The sequence below is a fragment of the Capsicum annuum genome, chromosome 3 (assembly GCF_002878395.1).
Source record: "Capsicum annuum cultivar UCD-10X-F1 chromosome 3, UCD10Xv1.1, whole genome shotgun sequence".
Lineage (NCBI taxonomy): Eukaryota > Viridiplantae > Streptophyta > Magnoliopsida > Solanales > Solanaceae > Capsicum > Capsicum annuum.
In genome coordinates, this window is record NC_061113.1 from 34,640,719 (window position 1) to 34,660,377 (window position 19,659).

At 38.1% G+C, this 19,659-nt stretch overlaps 1 protein-coding gene across 1 annotated transcript in view; it reads left to right on the forward strand.

Annotated features, from left to right (window-relative positions):
- The window catches only part of LOC124897056, a 65,726-nt gene that overhangs the window by 36,478 nt on the left and 9,589 nt on the right, over positions 1-19,659 (forward strand). The window lies entirely within an intron of this gene.

The window sequence follows — 19,659 nt, forward strand, 5'->3', positions numbered from 1 at the left end:
ATTGGTATGTAGATGTTTGCATCTATCTTTGAGAGGTTATAAGATAGAAAAGCTTCTCTAATTTAATTCCTTATTGTGCAGGTTATTCATACCCTTTTATTATAAACTTGTATTCTATTATTTTATGTGTATATAGTGAGGAATGGGTGCAAAGATGCTAGAGATATTGAGCTAGAACATGTTGTTACGCCCACAATAATGGGGTGAGACAAAGGTCATGGTCAACCCAGAGGTAGACGATGAGCACAAGGAGTTGTCCCTGTTAGAGGATGTACTAGGGATACTTCTTCCAAGCATGAGCTTGAGTATGCTGATGATTATTATACAGAGGATGCAAGGACAACTTAGGTCCCACAGGATTCAGCTGTTACCCCGATACTGCAGGATTTATTGATTTGTCTGTTCAGTTATCTGGATAGCGCTCCTCGGGCTAGTGTTTCTTTGAGTAAACTTGGTATTTCTCAGTCTGGTCATGGTTAACCCAGAGGTAGACGGTGGGCATAAGGAGTTGTCCCTCTTAAAGGATGTACTAGGGCTACTTCTCCCAAGCATGAGCTTGAGTATGCTGAGGATTATTACACTGAGGATGCAAGGCCAACTTAGGTCCCATGGGGTTCAACTGTTACCCCGTTATTACAAGATTTATTGATTTATCTATTGAATTGTCTGGATGATGCTCCTCAGGCTGGTTTTTCTTTAAGTGTACTAGGTGTTTCTCAAACTTTAGGAAGTATTTAGATGCTAGGACAGACTTAAGGTATTCTGACTTAAGAGGCACATCCATCTTCTATGGTACCCCTGTTGATTCAATGCCTACTAGGCTCACTGTTTCTCTTGTTGCTTCATCCCCTGTGATGTTTTCTTAGGGTCAAAACAAGTTTGAGAGATTCATTCATTTGGATCCTCCTAATTTTAATGGTTCCATTGGAGAGAATGCCTATGAATTTTTGTTTGACTATTAAGGAAGGTTGTCCAACCTCGGATCCCTAGAGACCCATGGAGTTTCTTATATTATTAATCAGTTAACTAATATGGCTAGACAATTGTGGAGGCCTCTTATTAGTTGCAGACCATTATATTCTTCTGATATGACATGGACTCAGTTTTCAAAGACTTTTCAAGACAGGTTTATGCCTTTCGATTTGAGGGATCAGATGAAAGATGAGTTTGATCACCCAGAGCAGGGCTCCACAACTATTGCTAAGTATGAGGCATATTTTTAAACGATATCTATATATTCTGATTCCACTATCTAACTGAGTCAAAGAGGACTAAGAAGTTTGTCAAGGGATTAGCAGGTTTTTATCAGTTGGCTACAACTCAAATAGTAGTGTCGAGAATGTTTTTCAGAGTTTAGTTGAGCATACCAAGAAGCTTGAGTCGATTCACCAAGGTACTTAGAGTGATGATGGTGCTAAGAATACCCATCAACAGGGTGAGTTCATTTTGGGGTGTGCATCGGTCATTTCAATTCGATTTTATATATTATCGGTTCGATTTATCGATTTTTGATTTTTAAATATGCTAAACCAAAAACCAAACCAATAAGATATTTCTTATCAGTTTTTGGTTTATTGATTTTTAGTCCTTAACGGTTCAATTTTTGATTTAACTGATAAGAAAATACTCATAAAATAGAAATATTAGTAACTAACATGAAAAAAAATCGAATCTTAATTGTAACAAAAAATCCTACATGATATGTTTTAATTTACAAGAATCTTCAAGGTTGGGCTAAATGTTGTTAGGAGAAATTAGGAGTTTGTATAATTGAAATATATATATATATATATATATATATATATATATTGGGCTATCGCTTTACCCAATAACCTAATAAGAAAAAATCGAACCGAATCAATAACCAAATAATTTTTTTTATGAAACCACTAAAGAACTGTTAACCCAATAACCCAATAACAATAAACTAATAACATTTTTATCGATTTGATTTATCGGTCAGTTTGATTTTTGCACACCCCTAAGTTCAATAGACATGTATCAAAGGTAGGGGTTTCTGAGGAAGAGGTTCTCGTATTTACCATGGTAGACCATTGCATGCAACTTTACAAGGTTCAGATATTAGGTTTGTGGTTTCTATGACATTAGGTAGTTAGGGATCACCTCATGTAGGTAGAGGCTTCAGTCTTGGTTTATCAGAATAGGGAGATTGCTCTAGTTCTTCGAGGGGCCCACTGCTTGCATCTGATGGCAAAGCTTGTTACATATGTGAAGAGATTTTTCATATGGCAAGGGACTATCCTTGACAAGTGTATAGTTCTTCCCAGCAAGGTTTTCAACTTTAGATTTTTTTTCTCCTATTTTGTAGTTAAAGTTGGTTCGCAGGATGGTAGGGATAGTACTAGAGGTGCTCGAGATGGAGCTCAGGGAGCTAATGGTAGGGAACGCGAGGTTGCTTAGTCTGGGAGTGGACGTGGTTAGTGTTATGTATACCTAGGAGACTTGAGGTTGAGGCGTCTGATGTAGTTATCAAAGGTCCATCGTTCTGTTTTTGTGTTATTTGACCCTAGTTCAACATTTTCCTATGTGTCTATATACTTTACTACTGGTTTTAATGCTACATATGATACTCTTGTTATGACTCTTTGTATTTCTACCACAGTAGGAGAGTTTTTAGTGGTGGATTAGGTATATTGATATTGTATAGTGACCTTTGTGGGGAGTAAGATCTTGATAGACTTGATTATCCTAGATATGGTTGATTTTGATGTTATATTAGGTATGTTTTGGTTAGCTATGCTAAGACTGTGACTTAAGTTTCTCTAGCACATAGGATCATGAATTTATTTTCTCTGGGTGTTCCAAGGTTGTCATGGAAGGGTATCCTTAATTTGGGTTCGAAGAGAGTTTTATCTTTTCTATGTGTTAACTCGTATAGTAGAGAAGGTATGTTTGTATTATTTGGCTTATGTTCACGATACTAGTATTGGTTCACCACTTCCTTCGAATTCTGTCTGAATTGATAAGGAGTTTTAAGATGTGTTTCCTAATGATTTGCTTGATATACCTCTAGATCATGATACTAGCTTTGCTATTGTTGTTGAGCCGAACACCAAGCCTATTTTTATTCCTTTATATAGAATGATGTCACGACCTGAAGCTACCCCCTAGTTGCAACAACGGTTCTTATGGTCACAAGTGACCACAAGCTAACCCATGAGCTGGCACCTATTATGAGTACTGAATAAAATAATAATAAAATACGTATATGGAAGATAAACTGCTGAAGTAATGCCAATCTGAGTACTGAGATGTGATTACATCATAAGTCTAAAACATCTGATAAATACTGAAAACCAACGGTCTATCTAAAATAATGAAAAAGTACTGAAAGAACTGGTAACTTACTAACTGCCTGACTGACTGTCTGAAAGCCTCTAAACTAACTGAGGAGTTGATGGGACAGACCCCCAACTAACTCTAACTAATTGAACATAAGGAAGTACTAAAATAACTGAAATAATCAAATCTTGTCCTCGATGGATAAGGACTCACCACTTGTAACGCCACGAATCTGGTACCCAGAATGCTACACGGTGCTCATGACCCCAAAGGACCACAAGCTAACCCATGACTGATATCTGTACCTGTATACTGAATAATGCAGAAATATGAACTGAAAGTCCATAAGGTTCACATAATTGAAGTAAAATATATCATCTAAATGGGGTATGAAATACCCAAAACAACTTAAATAACTGTCTAAACATAATAATCTGGAAAGCTTCTAACTGACTAAACTGCCTGAGTAAGGAGTTGATGGGACATGTCCCCAACTAATAAATAAATTAATGAGATAATAGGGAAATAATTATGTCCTCAAAGGATGAGGACTCAGTGCTAACTCTGACTACTGATATTTGGAATATACTGATGCTCTGGAGATCATGTCTCTAAACCTATGGTATAAGACACCATAGTGCAAATGCATCAGTACTTTGAATGTACTGGTATGCATATGAGGTAGGCTAAATCATGGGGTTCATACGTATGAACAATACTGGCTAACTGACTAATATGAACGTGAGAATACATGCATCCATACATAGTAACTATATCTGAAGTCGTTATAACATGAGTATGCTGATGACTAATGACTAAATTTTGATAACTGATAATATGAGTGACTGTATCTGACAGTCCTGAATCTGATGGAACTAGCTGAGTTCCATAATGTATCTGAGTTGATTGTATCTGACAGTCCTGAATTCTGAAGAACTATCTGAGTTCTTTTACTGAGACTGATACTGAGACTGTAGGAGGTAGTCATCTAACTGATATGCTCCAAATGATGCCTTACAGTTGAATTAGGGTCCAATCTATGCCCTGATTGGAAGGGTGTCAACACCGCGCCACTGGTAAGGACAACATATGAGTTACCCTAATATAACAGGTAACTCTAGTGAGAATGGTGGGAACCCTCATATAGCAGGCTAACCCACCTCATCTACCCTCATATAGCAGGCTTTAATATCTCAACCTATGTTTGCTACATAGTTCTGGAATGCAAGGATTGCTTCTAAGAATCACACCCTCATATAACAGGTGAGTTCCCATCTTTGGGTTTGCTCGGTGCTAATTTCTACTCCCATTTGAATAAATACTGAACATGATTTACTGAACTGAACATGGACTAAGTTACTAAATTCCGTTGACTAATGAAATACTACTAATATCTGACAACTGACTGAGTTCATGAGATCATAGAGATTTCCTGAGTTATAAGAGTGTCTGAAGTCTAAGGATCATAACTTGACTAAGAGTATCATGAAAATATGACATGGCTCTAGGCACACAACTAATGTTTCAGGTACAAGTACCCTCAGGACTCGATAGAAGGGAACTGACGAAGCATGACTTTATCAAGTGCAAGACCCACATCAATAGCACATAATTTAATAAGTTATATATTTCACGAAGTACAGGGTTATCATACTATCTAACATAGACAAGAATGATGATAATCATATCATAATCTCATATTCTAATATCATGGCCATTCTGACGACATACACATTTCACAATGATAGCATGAAAATCATTTAAACATAGGAGGATGACAAGCATGTCACATTTAGCTTATGTCTTGAGCTATAAAGCATGATTTCTGCTTTTTTCAAGCATTTTATCAACCACCTTGCATGCACAACTTAGGGAATAAGTAAATTCATCAAATTACACATCATAAGCAACTAAATTCATAGATTTTATCTTGTATGGTAACATAATATCATGATAAACACACAAAGATTCCAACTTTGAAATCAATCAACGTCAACAACATGATTATAAATAACCCACAACATAAATACCATGATTTATAGATAAAACAAGGTTCTTGAGCTTCATGGATGGAAGAAATCCATGAATGAACACAACCCATACCTTAGTTCGTGATTTGGTAAAGATTGACGGTGAAACTTTCTTGAAATTGGATCTTCGATGAAAACTCTATCTTGTTCTTGAGAGAAACTAGTATATTTTGGGTGAAAAATGGTTGAATCACGTGTTAAAAGGCTTAAATAGGGGTGGAAAGTTGACCATTTTAACCTTGGATGCGTCATTTAATTTCAGTAAAAATTTCCTGAATGCGGTGCTATTGCGCCGTGTCACTGGACTTTGACAATTGAAAATTTGAGGGATGGCGCGACGCGGAGCCATCGTATTGCCCCTTGTTTTCTGACTTGGAACATTGGTGCGATGCAGAGGAAATCATGCTGAGACATTGGAAAACGACAATTGCCATTTTAGCTTATGGCGCGGCGTGCTACTGACCAATATGGCATTGTTTTATGATGGAAACTTGAAATAGTCATAACTTCTTACCTGGTTATTGGATTTAGACAAATATTATATCAATGGAAAGCTTATTGAATTTCCTATATGACAAATAGTGAAAATCTTGAAAATACCACATGTACAGAAGTGGATTCATCTTTCAAAGTAAGTTTCTAACATTCTTGAGACGATTTCAAGCTAGAAAAAAGTATGGGGTATTACAATATCTCCCTCTTAAGAAAATTCATCCTCAAATGAGACTGAGAGTGAGGGGAGAATATAACCAACATATATACTGAACATGAATAATTGGAACAAGATCTCATGACTGACATGACTGATAACTGAATATATCATATTGAACATGCATATCTGATGCATGTGTAACTGATTCATGAATGCATGACTAGGCGTTCTGCGGAACTAAGTTTCTCCTAACGAGAATACATATTGATGCATAATTCTATAACTGAACCGATACATGAATTCATGACTGAATATGCAATGGTACTTGATACCAAGTCTGTGATGAACACTGAACATGAAACTGAGTAAGCTTAAGGAGAACTGTTACATTGAGCTTAATCTGAGTTGGCGAAGAAGAGGTGAGGATACTTGGTACGCATATCTGCTTCTGCTTCCCAAGTAGCTCCCTCGATGGACTAATTTCACGAAAGAAATTTAACTAGAGGGACTTCTTTGTTCCTCAATATACGAGTCTAATAGTCTAGGATTTTGATTGGAATATCTTCATAAGAGAGGTTGTTCTGAACATCGATGTTCTGAATAGGGACTACAACTGATGGGTCACCTATACACTTCATGAGCAAGGAAACATGGAAGACTGGATGAACTGAGGCTAGATCTGAAGGCAATTCAAGCTCATAAGCTACCTTGCCGAATTGACTGAGAATCTTAAAGGGACCGATATATCGAGGACTGAGTTTCCCTTTCTTGCCAAACCGCTTTACTCCCTTCATAGGAGAGATCTTTAGATAGACATAGTCACCAATCTCGAACTCGAGATCTTTTCTATGAACATATGCATAAGACCTCTGTCAGCTTTGAACAACCCAGAATCTTTCTCTAATCAACTGTACTTTTTCTAAGGCATCGAATACCAAGTCAGGCTCTACAACTGAGGCCTCACTAACTTCGAACCAACCAATCAGAGATCTACATATCCTACCATAGAGAGATTCGAATGGAGCCATGTGAATACTGGAATAATAGCTGTTGTTGTATGCAAACTCAATCAAAGGCAAATGGTCATCCCAACTACCCTTGAAATCAATTGCACACGCCCTTAGCATATCTTCTAGAGTCTGAATGGTCCTTTCTGCTTGACCATCTGTCCGAGGATAGAAGGCTGTATTGAGATAAACTTGGGTACCAAGACCCTTTTAGAACGCTTTCCAGAAATAAGAGGTGAATTGGGTACCTCTGTCTGAGATAATTGATAGCGAAACACCGTACAATTTGACCAACTCCTTGATGTAGAGTTTGGCGTAATCCTCGGTTGAATAAAAGGTATGGATTGGAAGGAAATGGGCTGATTTGGTCATTCTGTCTATAATGACCCAGACTGAATCATGCTTATGATGAGTTCGAGGCAAACCCGTCACGAAGTTCATGTTCACTTCTTCCCACTTCTAAGTAGGAATAATCAAATCCTGCATAAGACCACTAGGCTTCTAATGCTCTATTTTAAGCTGCTGACGTGTAGATCACTTAGCCATTATCTCTGTAATATCTCTCTTTATCCTACTCCACCAATAGACTTCCCACAAGTCGTGGTACATCTTTGTGGCCCCTGGATAAATAGAGTAGCGCTTACCATGCGCTACTTCAAGAATTCCCTGCCTTAATTCATCTACACCTGGAACACAGAGATGACCTTGACAACGGAAAACACTATCTCCCCCTTGGGAGAAAACCTCTACTTTCTAATCTTGAACTAACTCTTTTAACTTGACAAGGCTGGGATCTCTATCTTGCTTTTCTTTCACCTCGGAAACTAGAGATGATTCTGAACTACTCTGAACCCATTTATCACCCTCATCTGTATCGACTAAGCAAACGCCTAGTCTGGAAAGTTGATGTACTTCCTGAGCTAACTTCTTCTTATTGTCATCCACATGAGCAACACTACCCATAGATAGTCTACTGAGACCGTCGGCCATTATATTATCCTTGCACGGATGATAGAGGACACTCATGTCATAATTTTTCAAGAGCTCTAACCACCTTCTCTGATGGAGATTGATATCTTTATGAGAAAAAACATACTGAAGACTCTTATGATCTGTGAAGACATCTACATGAACTCCATAAAGATGATGCCTCCAAATCTTCAAGGCAAAGACTACAACGGCTACCTCAAGATAATGAGTAGGATAATTCTTCTCGTGGGTTTTAAGCTGTTTGGAGCCATAGGCTATGACCTTACCATGCTGCATGAGGACACAACCCAAACCTACTCTAGTTGCATCACAATACACGACGAACCCATCTAGACCATCTGGAAGAGCTAAAACTAGAGCTGAGGTGAGTCGAGTTTTCAACTCCTAAAAACTCTTCTCACAAGGATCTGACCACTGAAACTTGATTTTCTTCTGAGTCAATCTGGACATAGGGATGCAATAGAAGAAAATCCCTCAACAAACTGTCTGTAATAGCTAGCCAAACCCAAGAAACTCCTAATATCTGATGGAGAGATAGGGCGAAGCCAGTTTTTTACTGCTTCGGTCTTTTGAGGATCTACCTAATGCCATCACCGAAAATGATGTGACTAAGGAATGCTACTGACCTTAGCCAAAAGTCACACTTACTGAATTTGGCGAATAGTTGATGATCTTTGAGAGTCTAAAGTACTGTCCCAAGATGGTCTGTATGATCACGATCACTGCGGGAATAGACCAGAATATTATCTATGAAGACTATGTCGAACATGTCCAAGTACTGCTTAAACACACAGTTCATCAAGTCCATGAAAACAGCTGGGGCATTGGTAAGACCAAATGACATGACTTAGAGAAATATCTGAGCTGATGATAGCCGGATCTGAGATCTATCTTAGAGAAATAACTGGCACCCTAAAGTTGGTCAAACAGTCATTGATTTTGGGAAAAGGATACTTGTTCTTGATTGTGACCTTATTGAGTTGATGGTAGTCTATACAGATTCTGAGAGAACCGTCTTTCTTGTGCACGAATAATACTGGAGCGCCCCATGGGGAAATGCTTGGTCTAATGAATCCCTTATCTAAGAGATCCTCAACTATTTTTTCAGTTCTTTGAGTTCTACTGGTGCCATTCTGTATGGCAAAATAGAGATAGGCTAAGTATCTAGAAGATGATCAATACCGAAGTCTATTTTCCTTTTAGGAGGAATTCCTGGAAGATATTTGGGAAAGACATCTGAATATTTATTCACTACTGGGACTGATTCAAGACTGGGAGTTTCAGAACTAGTGTTCTTAACTCGAAAAAGATGATAAACACATCCTTTAGATATCATTTTTCATGCCTGAAGGTAGGAAACAAGCTGACCTCTGAAAGCGGATACACTACCCTTCCACTCTAGGATGGGTTCATTCAAAAATTAAAACTGGTCTATTCTATTTCTGCAGTCGACTATGGCATAGTAGGAATGAAGCCAATCCATGTCGAGAATGACATCAAAATCAGTCACCTCTAATTTGACTAAGTCTGCTGAGGTGACTTTTTGAGATATCATAATCGGGCAGTTCTTGTATACCCGCCGGGCTATGATGGTTTTACCTATTGGGGTAGAGAGTGAAAAGGGATCTGCTAGAATTTTGGGACTGACTCCGGAATCGACTGCTATATAAGGAGTGACAAAAGACAAAGAAGCTCACGGATCTAGCAAAGCCTAAACATGCACATGAAAGATTCGTAATGTACCGGTAACCACATCAGGAGAATTTTCTTGATCTTGACAGGACTGAAGAGCATAGAGATGATTTAGGTGTTGCTCACTAGTAGCATTGGAGGTGGCACCCTGCTGATTTGGGCGATCGGACTGAGCTGAGGAGCGATTCTGTTGACCCTAAGGACCTGGCTGAGGACAGTCTCTGTCTTTGTGGCCTGGCTTGCCACATCCGAAACAAATACCACTGGCAGCTCTGCAAATACCTTGATGGTGCTTGCCATAAGTATGGAAAAGAGGATAGGTATGGGCACTGCTAACACTGCCCTGGGACTTAGAGCCTAGCGCTCTATCTTTGTTACCCTCTCTAAACTTAGGAACTGGAGCACTGGCTGAAGAAGGAGCTGGAACTGATGACTTAGGATGAAACTAAAAACGGATTCCTCCTTCTGACTTAGGCTAAGCAAAGTTGAAACTACCTGTCTTAGCTCTCTTATTCTTCTTTTCCCTCATCTTAATACTCTGCTCCTCTATCTGCTGAGCATGAGTCATGAGCCTGGCTAAAGTCATGTCACTATTTAGCATAGCAGATCTACACTCATTAACCACGCTATCATTCACCCCTAAAATAAACTGACTCATCCTTTCCCTGCTATCTGCAACCACATGAGGGGCATATCTGGCTAATTGAGTAAACTTAAGATAATACTCTTTTACTGTCATATTGCCCTGCCTGAGCTTGATAAATTCTAGCACCTTAGTTTCTCTAAGCTTTAGGGGAAAGAATCTATCAAGGAATGCTGAAGCAAACTCCTCCCACTCAACTGACCTTGCATCGTCTGCCCTCTCTGACTTCCACTTCTAGAACCAAGTATGAGACACATCCTGCAATTGATATGCAGCTAGCTCAGCACTCCCACTAGACATAACCCTCATTATGTTTGTAACCTTCTGCACCTGATCTAGGAATTTCTGAGGGTCCTCGTTTGTCTTAGACCCAAGAAAGGATGGAAGATTCATTCGAGTGAAGTCTCAAATCCTGGATGCAACTGAATTAGCCGCTGGGTTGGCCGGAACGACAGCTGGTCATTCATTCTGAGCAGCAACTGACTGAGCAAGAGAAATGAATGCGGCCCTGAACTCCACATGAGAAACATGTTCGTCCAAAGGATCTTCTTGGACAGTCTGGGTTCTTCTCTTGGGAGGCATGTTCTGAAATAAGGAGGAGAAACAGATTAGACTGAGAGATTAGATTGAGATTATGCTCACTGGCACGACACGAATATTGAAAGAAGAGAAACTATTCCTAAAACATCTTATAGCCTCCTGCACATAAATGTGGCATGCAATACACCCATGTACAAGACTCTAATAGATGCGGCTTTCAGACTTCCTTGGACTCTATTGAACCTGGCTCTGATACCAAGTTTGTAACGCCCCAAATCTGGTACCCAAAATGCTACACAGTGCTCATGACCCTGAAGGACCACAAGCTAACCCATGACTGATATTTGTACCTGTATACTACATAATATACTGAATAATATGAAAACATGAACTGAAAGGCCATAAGGTTCAAATAACTAAAGTAAAACATATACTGAATAATATGAAAACATGAACTGAAAAGCCATAAGGTTCAAATAACTAAAGTAAAACATAACATCTAAATGAGGTATTAAATACCCCAAAACACTGAAATAACTGTCTGAACATAATAGTTTGGAAAGCCTCTAACTGACTGAACTGTCTGAGTAAGGAGTTAATGGAACATGTCCCCAACTAACTCCAACTAATAAACTAATTAATGAGATAATAGGGAAATAATCATGACCTCGAAGGATGAGGACTCACTGCTAACTCTGACTGCTGATATCTGGAATCTACTGATGCTCTGGAGCTCGTGTCTCTGATCTTATGGTATAAGACACAATAGCACAAATGCGTCAGTACTTTGAATGTACTGGTATACATGTGAGGTAGGCTGAATGCATGGGTTCATATGCATGAACAATACTGGCTAACTGACTAATATGAATGTGAGAATACATGCATGCATACATAGTAACTATATCTGAAATCATGATAACATGAGTATGTTGATGACTAACATAACTGATGACTGAATTCTAATAACTGATAAAATGAGTGACTGTAGCTGATAGTCCTGAATTTGAAAGAACTAGCTGAGTTTCGTACTATATCTGACAATCCTGAATTCTGAAGAACCATCTGAGTTCTTTTACTGAGAATAATGTTGAGACTGTGAGAAGTAGTTATCTAATCGACATGCCCTAAATGATGCATTAGATTTGAATTGGGGTCCAATCTACGCCCTGATTGGAAGGGTGTCAATACCGCACCACTGGTAAGGATAACATGTGAGTGGCCCTAATATAACAGGTAACTCTAGTGAGAACGGTGGGAACCCTCATATAGCAGGCTAAGGCACCTCATTTACCCTCATATAGCAGGCTATGATGTCTCAACCTATGCTGGCTACATAGTTCTGGAATGGAAAGATTGCTTCTAAGAATCACAGCCTCATATAACATGTGAGTTCCCATCCTTGGGTTGGCTCGGTGCTAATTTCTACTCCCATCTGAATAAACACTGAACATAATTTACTAACTAAACATGGACTGAGTTACTTAATTCCGTTGACTGATGGAATACTACTGATATCTGACAACTGACTGAGTTCATGAGATCATGAAGATTTCCTGAGTCATAAGACTGTCTGAATTCTAAGGATCATAGCTTGACTGAGAGTATCGTGAAAACATGACATGGCTCTAGGCACACAGCTAATGTTTTGGGTACAAGTACCCCCAGGACTCGATAGAAGGGAACTGACGAAGCATGACTTTATCAAGTACAAGACCCACATCAACAATACATAATTTAATAAGTTGTGGATTTCATAAATTACAAGGTTATCATACTATCTAACATGGACAAGAATGCTGATAATCATATTATAATCTCATATTCTAATATCATGGCCATTCCGACAACATACACATTTCACAATGATAGCATGGAAACCATTTAAACATAGGAGGATGACAAGCATGTCACATTTAGCTTATGTCTTGAGCTATAAAGAATAATTTCTACTTTTTCAAGCATTTTATCAACCACCTTGCATGCACAACTTAGGGCATAAGTGAATTCATCAAATTACACATCATAAGCAACTAAATTCATAGATTTTATCTTGCATGGTAACATAATATCATGATAAACGCACAAAGATTCCAACTTTGAAATCAATCAACGTCAACAACATGATTATAAATAACCCACAATATAAATACCATGATTTATAGATAAAAAATGTTCTTGAGCTTCATGGATAGAAGAAATCCATGAATGAACACAACACATACCTTAGTTCGTGATTTCATGAAGATTGACGGTGAAACTTTCTTGAAATAGAATCTTCTATGGAAATCCTAGCATGTTCTTGAGAGAAACTAGTATATTTTGGGTGAAAAGTGGCTGAATCATGTGTTAAAGGGCTTAAATAGGGGTGAAAAGTTGACCTTTTTAACCCTGGATGCATCATTTAATTTCAGTGAAAATTTCTCAAATCAGACCCTTGGCGCGACACGGCACTATCGTGTCGTGTTACTAGATTTTAACAGTTGGGAAATTTAGGAATGGCGTAATGCAGAGCCATCGTATTGCCCCTTCTTTTGCAACCTGGAACTTTGGTGCAATGTGGAGGAAATCGCACTGAGACACTGGAAAAGGACAATTGTCATTTTAGCTTATGGTGCGGTGCGCCACTGACTAATATGGTGTTGTTTTACGACGGTAACTTGAAATAGTCATAACTTCTTACCAGGTTATCGGATTTAGGCAAATTTTATATCGATGGAAATCTTATTGAATTTACCACATGACAACAAGTGAAAATCTTGAAAATACCATATGTACAAAAGTGGATTCATCTTTCAAAGTAAGCTTCTAACATTCTTGAGATGATTTCAAGCTAGGAAAAAGTATGGGGTATTACACCACTACTGTTTCTGAGTACGCTAAGTTGTCTAAGAGTGGTCGGAAAACTAAATGTCCGTACCTATATTATAAGACAACATAGCGCAAAGAAAAGTATTGCAATCAGTACTTTGAATGTACTGGTACGTGAGGTAAGGACTGACTGAAATACATGAGATAACTGAGCATAAATGCATGGACATGTAAAATCTAAGAATGCAAGACTAAGCATGCTTCGGAGAAAATCTATAAATAACTGAATAACTGAAAATTTGTATGCTTTGGTCAAGTAAATATCAGCTAAGACATACTGATTAACTGGTATTTGTATACTGATTAACTGATGTCTATATACTGATTAACTGATGTCTGAATACTGATCATGTAATACTGAACTGTACTTAGTCTAAATAACTGGACTAAAATTATGGGAAGTATCATGTAACTGACATTCCCCAATCTGAGCTAATTGGGATCTAACCTATAACTCCAGTTAGAAAGGTGTCAGTACCGTGCCATAGGTACTAACACTGGCTGTGTGGATCCACTAAACTGGTGTCCCAAAATACTAAGGAGTCACCCTCTACTGGCAGGTGCTCTCATGAGATATGTGTCAATCCTCAACTGACAGGTAGATATCTCAAACCTACACTGGCTACATAGTTCTATAACTCAAGGATTTCTACTAAGGGTCACACCCTCTACTGGTAGGTGAGCCCCTATCCCTGAGTTTGCTCAGTGCTAAATCCTACTCCCAACTGAACTAATACTAGTACTAAACTGAACTAAGGTTAACTAAAAATTATTTTTTATAGTGCTCATCATGATCATATAAACTGCATAAATAAAAATATTCATGGTTTAACTGAATCATTACTTGAAAATCTGAAATCATGTAAAACACGCAGGTATCGGGTGTTCATAACCCGCCAGCACTGAATGACCATGAAATATGACATTTAAGATTAAAATTATAGTATGGAATCATAGTTCAAACCCAAGACATAAACATTTCACCAAACATGTGGAAAGCATGGACTTGAACATGAGGATATTCTAAACATGAGAAATCAACAACATGAAATTCACTTGAATAAGACATGGGAAACTGAGATTTAAAGCATGAGTAAATAAATTATTTTGTGGGATCATACATGGGCTGAATTGAATTAAATTACCAAGAAAAACATGAATTAAACTCATCTTGAAAATGTAAAATACCAAAATAATTGAAAAATACATTCTTTAATTTAAAAGAGGGCTTTGGGCTCCATGGGTGAAAGAGACCGATGGATGAACACCCCACATACCTTAAGCTTCTTAACTTGAAAGAAAAACATTAATCTTGATGCTTTCTTGGAGGTTCTTGAACTTGGGGAACTTGAATTCTTGATTTCTTAAGAAAAGGAACTCACTTTTTTGTTCTTTTGAAAAGGGGAGGGTTTTCTTGAGAGGAATTTGGAGAAGAAAGGTAAATAATTCCCCAAGTTGTGTTATAAACGATTGGGTTAAGGAGGAAAAGACCCAATTGCCCCTCAATCATTTAAATTCAAAACTGGACGCAATAGGCTCACCGTGATGTGGTTTACCGCAATCATTGATTTCCCTCACTGTGACACAGTCTGTAGGACATCGGTACTAATGCCATGTCGCGGGCTTATCGCAGTGACCTATTGGTTTTGTGATCCAAACATAACCCAAACCTTGTCCAAAAAATTCAAAACTCCCCTGAGACAAACTTTTACATCCTTGAACATGAATCAACTCAAAAAACATCTCGGGGTTGGGAAGACCAAAATAAAAACCCTCAAAGTTAGAGGGGTCTTAAAAATTACTAAGTTCCCAATACTTAGTGAAAATTTCAATCCTTAAGCCCCTAATGCATGCAACTAAAAACTGAATCGAGCTAAGATTAGTACGGGGTATTACAATATCTCCCTCTTAGGAACATTCATCCTTGAATGAGACTAGTTAAACTGAGAGTACTGCACTAAGGTAAATGAGATCACATACTGAACATGCATGACTTGGAACATGATTATACAACTGAGTCTTAAACATAATACTTGAATTAAACTAATTTCGTGAATGCATATAATGACATAGGAATGGTTACATAGCTGAAACTGAGAATAGAAAAAGTCAATCTAAGGAAAAATCATTACCTCAAACTGCATCTGAGTTTACGGAGAAAAGATGAGGGTACTTGGTTCGCATATTTATTTCTGCTTCCTAAGTAGCTCCCTCAACAAACTAATTCCACCAAAGGACCTTAACGAAGGGGACTTCTTTATTCCTTAGCCTACGAATATGACGATCAAGTATTTCAACTGGGACTTCCTCATAGGAAAGGTTATCCTTAACGCCCATATCTTCTAAAGGAACAACTATAGCCGAATCACAAATACACTTCTTTAACAAAGAGCATGGAACACTGGATGTACGGATGCTAAATTTGCAGGCAACTCAAGATCGTAAGCCACCTTTCCAAAATGGTTCAAGACTCTATAAGGGCCAACATATTGAGGACTGAGCTTCCCCTTCTTGCAAAATCTCTTCACTCCTTTTATAGGCAAAATTTTCAAATAGACCAAATCACTAACATCAAACTCAAGATCTCTTTTTCTTATATCTGCATAAGATTTTTGACAGTTTTGGGTCATGTTCAGCCTCTCCCCAATCAACTGAACCTTCTTTATCGCCTCAAACACTGAATCTAGCTCTATCACTACAGCCTTACCTAATTCAAACCAACTAATAGGAGATCTACATATCTTACTGTAGTACCCCATACGTTTCTAAGTCCATCTCAGCCCTTAGTACTTGCTTAAGACACTTAGAACCTTAAAATAAGACTAAGTGTTGAGGGACGTAGTCACTTTTGACTCCCTATAACTTTGGGGATTTTAAGTTGATCTTCCGGGCTCCGAGACGATGGGTTTTAAGTTGATTCATGTTCAGAGGGTGTAGGTAGCATATCTCAAGTAAGTTTTGAAATTTTTAGACGAGTTTTGGAAAGCAATGGATTTTTATTCCAGCAAGCCACCGCGATTCCACCGTGTCACAGTGGAAATAGCGGTGGAACCTTTACCGCATTGCGGTGGAGGTAAAATCTGCAATTTTCAATTCTAGTAACCCACCATGATTGTACAGCATCGCGGCGGGTATAGCAGTGACACTGTCATCACATCACGATGAAGCTCTAATCCGTATTCCAGTTACGGTATTAAATCCCCAAGGGGTAGTTTGGTCTTTTTCTATCACCCAAATTTATCCAAAACATGGAATTAAAGCCCCAAAGAAGCATGATATACCTCATTAACCATAATTTCTCCCCAAGAAACAAATTCTCTATCAAGAACATACCGTAGCCCCTTCAACATTCAAGTTCAATTCTCAAGATATCCTCCAAGAACCTTTATGAATTCTTCAACCCAGGTATGTTAGATGTTCATTCATGGGTTTCTTTCACCCATGGAGTCCAAGTTCCCACTTTTAAGTTTAAAAAGAAATTTAAATCTATGATTTTTACATGATATTATGAGATATATTTATGGCCCTTTATGAAAATTCATTGTATGTGTGTACGAATCATGTTGATAAGGTTATTGTTGTTGAAGTTAAACCCTACATGTTGAATAATGTGTATTTGTTGGTCATTACCTTAATTTGTGATTTTAGTAGTGAAATCATAATATTACCCCATGTTTAAAAGTACTCCCATGTTTAACCCATGACTTGCAAGTGTTTGATGAAATACGTAAGAGATGAATTTCGAACAATGACTATTTATTATGCATTTGAAACTTTGGTATGCTTCCACTCTAGATATTATTGAGTCCTAAGGGTTGTTCATACCCAAAATTTAGCTGTTTACTTAGTCTTAATACTTTTAGAATAGTTTTCAGAGAATGAATAAGTATTATCAATTTAGCCAGTTGTTCTATTAGTCAAGTTAGATCGGTTCTAGTTCAGTAGTCTAAGTCAGTTCAGTTGAGAATAGGATTCAGCACCAAGCAAACCCAGGGATGGGGGCTCACCTGCTAGTTGAGGGTGTAACCTTTATTAGTAGTCCCCGCATTCTAGAACTACATAATCGGTGTAGGTTAGAGATGTTAACCTACCAGTTAAGGGTTGACACATATCTCACTAGCGCACCTGCCAGTAGAGGGTAACTCTTTATCCTACGGACACCATTACAGTGGATCCAAACAACCAATATTAGTACCCATGGTATGGTACTGACACCCTTCCAACTGGGGTTATAGGTTGGACCCCAATTTACCTTATTGGGGCATATCAATTAGATGATAGCTTCTACAGTCTCAGTATAGTGTTCAGTTGAGAGTTCAGTTTTCAGACTTGCTTGACCATGGCATACAGTTATTAGTTGTTCAGCATTAGTATTTTAGTATTTTAGTTTATAGACTACTTCAGTATCATGTCATATGCTTGGTCATGCATTCTCAAATTTTATAGTATTTCTCGCATGTTATACATTATTTATCTTATGCTACGTGTTCAATCAGTATCATTCATGCATATGAACCATGCACGTCAGCCTAACCTAATTTAGCATACCAGTACATTCAAAGCATTGACTGTATACTCATTTTTTGTGCTATGATGTCTCATATCATAGGTTCAAACGCTCAGGTTCCTAACAATATTTAGACCTCCCCCGTGCATTCGCAGTAGTAGCAGTGGTGATTTCTTATGTTCTGAGGACCATTTATGTTTATTTCAGTTCAGTTCAGTTCAGCAGTTAGTCGGAGTTAGTTAGGACTTGTCCCATCAACTCCACAGCCATTCATTTAGAGGTTTTTGGACACTTTCAGTCATTTATTCAGCTATCAGTTGTTATTGACAGTTTTATAGTATTGTTTTTAGACAGAAGTTTTCAGCATTTTGATTTAGTTTTGTTTTTGTATATAAAACCTTATGGCACTTTTAGTTGAATTTCTCACATGTTCTCTATTATTTTATTCAGTGCTCACAGCAGGTACCAGTATGGGTTAGCTTGTGGTCCTTCAGGGCTGTAAGCATCGTGTGGCGTCTAGGGTGTACTCTCTGGGCGTTACAAACTTAGTATCAGAGCCTAAGGTTTTAAAGTGTTCTAGAGAGTCTGAAGTTCGTATTGAGTAGAGTCTTGTGCATAGGTGTGAAGCGTGCCACACTTATGTGCAAAAAGCTACAAGACGTTTTAGGAAAAGTTTCCTTTCTTTTGGTGTTCATATCATGCGATTGAGCATGAGCTCAATTTAAACTCCCTTTATGATCTAATTTCCTTTTCATTTACAGAATATGCCTTCCAGAAAGTCTAATGAAAGGAGAAATAGAAAACAGCCCGCACCTTTACCTATTCAGGAAGATCCCCTGAACGAGTCTATCTCTCTCATGCCAAATTCAAACGACATTCACTACCTTAGCTCACTCAGTAGAAGCCCAGAATAATTATCTGACTGTCGTTCCAGTGGCTAAAACTATCACATCTAAATTTTAGGATTTCCCCTAAATAAACCCTTATCTATTTTTGGGATCTAAGTCTGATAAGGATCCACAAGAGTTCCATGACATGGTTTAGAAGGTAATTGATTTTATGGGTATGACTTCTAGTGAGAGTACAGAGTCGGGTGCTTACTAGTTACAAGATATTGCTCATACTTGGTATAAGTAGTGGAGGGGAGATAGATGGGCGGATACAGGACCAGTTGAGTGGGAGGAGTTTGTTACTAATTTTCTAGATAGGTTCTTTCCTTTGGAGTTAAGGGAATCTAAGGTGTAGGAGTTTATTAATCTGAAAAAGGGAAACATGAGTGTGAAAGAGTATTCTTTTTATTTCACTCGGTTAGCCAGGTATGCTCCTAATATTGTATCTGGTGACAGGTCTAAGATGAGTAAGTTTGTCTTTGGTGTAGTTGATAACGTGGTCAAAAAGTGTAGGACCACGATGTTGATTAAGGA